This window comes from Durio zibethinus, unplaced genomic scaffold, assembly GCF_047325235.1.
Source record: "Durio zibethinus cultivar Kanyao isolate XHJ-2024 unplaced genomic scaffold, ASM4732523v1 HiC_scaffold_73, whole genome shotgun sequence".
Classification (NCBI taxonomy): Eukaryota; Viridiplantae; Streptophyta; class Magnoliopsida; order Malvales; family Malvaceae; genus Durio; species Durio zibethinus.
The window spans coordinates 45001-47000 of NW_028322696.1; positions in this window are offsets into that span (position 1 = coordinate 45001).

Here is a 2000-nt window from a genome sequence, read left to right on the forward strand (position 1 = left end):
GCCGATGGTGGTCGAGGCAAGCGCCCTCACCAAGGCCGAGCGTGTGCCGATGGTGGTCGAGGCAACCGGCCGCACCAAGGGCCGGCGTGTGCCGATGGTGTTCGAGGCAACCGCCCGCACCAGGGCCCAGCGTGTGCCGATGGTGGTCGAGGCAACCTGCCGCACCAGGGCCCAGCGTGTGCCGATGGTGCTCGAGGCAACCGACCGCACCAGGGCCGAGCGTGTGCCGATGGTGCTCGAGGCAAGCTGCCGCACCAGGCAAGCGCCCGCACCAGGGCCCAGCGTGTGCCGATGGTGCTCGAGGCAACCGACCGCACCAGGGCCCAGCGTGTGCCGATGGTGCTCGAGGCAACCTGCCGCACCAGGGCCCAGCGTGTGCCGATGGTGGTCGAGGCAAGCGCCCGCACCAGGGCCCAGCGTGTGCCGATGGTGCTCGAGGCAACCTGTCGCACCAGGGCCCAGCGTGTGCCGATGGTGGTCGAGGCAAGTGCCCGCACCAGGGCCCAGCATGTGCCGATGGTGGTCGAGGCAAGCGCCCGCACCAGGGCCCAGCTTTTGCCGATGGTGATCGAGGCAACCGGCCGCTCCAGGGCCCAGCGTGTGCCGATGGTTATCGGGGCAACCGGCCGCACCAGGGCCCAGGGTCTGCCGATGGTGCTCGAGCCAACCGCCCGCACCAAGGCTCAGCATGTGCCGCTGGTGATCGAGGCAACAACCCACACCAGGGCCCAGCTTGTGCCGATGGCGGTCGAGGCAAGTGCCCGTACCGAAGGGCAGCCTATGCCGATGATGGTCGATGCATGTGCCATCACCATGCGTCATCATGTGCCATTGATGGTCGAGGCCTTGGCCGAAGTTCGATTTTGAGCCACGGTGCCCATGCTTGGCTCCAGCATGTGCTGGTGCCGCATTTTTTTCACTCGGGACAGCATCGCCGGAGCATCGCCGGAGTACCGCCGGAGAACCTGACCGGCGGCATTGGGGTTCCGGCGATTGGGAGGGGGGCCGGGGGGGTGTGCGCACATGACGTGCGATGGGTGCTGGTACTTGGCCCTTCTGTTGGCCCCCTATCCCTCATCAAACCTCTGAGAACTCACACCCCCTTAAAGAGCGTTTGGGATTTTACAGGTTTGCTGCCAGTAGCCGTTGAAGTGTCTGAAATGGGGACACTTTTTTCAAACGGTCACGAAATCTTCTCCGGTTCGAGTTTTTAGCTGAATTTTTTTGTGCATGCCAACAAAAATAGAAGGATCACGTCCACAAAATTTGGGGCCAAAACTCCTTCTAAAAAAATTCTAAAAAATCACGAACCGCAAAAAGTTTCGAAAATCGTGAAAAATAGAAAACGAGTCATCTTGCAACGAAACTTCACGTGAAGGCTTAGGGGACCATTGTATGAATTTACAAGCCATAAAAATGGCATTGGCACGGCAGAAATTTGAAGATGTGCCTAAACCCACCTAGCACCCGATCGATCCCCGGCTTGCGCATCCTGCCTCTCCGGCCGGCTGAGCGCCCGCACGCTCGTTCCGTGGGTTGACTTAGGCATACGGAGCTCATTCCATGTCTAAGCCCCAGTCGGACCGAGGGTCGCGGCAGCTGGACCGGCAGCGGGATCGGCAGCAGCACGCGGGGGGACCGGGCCGATCCCCGGCTTGCGCGTCATGCCCCTCCGGTCGACTGAGCACCCGCACGCTCGTTTCGTGGGTTGACTTAGGCATACGGAGTTCATTCCCGATCTAAGCATACGGAGCTCATTCCCGGTCTAAGATCGGACCGGCAGCGGGATCGACAGCAGCACGCGGGGGGGACCGGGTCGGTCTCCGGCTTGCGCATTATGCCCCTCCGGCCGGCTGAGCGCCCGCACGCTCGTTCCGTGGGTTGACTTAGGCACACGGAGTTCATTCCGTGTCTAAGCCCCAGCCGGACCGAGGGTTGCGACAGCTGGACCGGCAGCGGGATCGGCAGCAGCACGCGGGGGGACCGGGCCGATCCCCGGC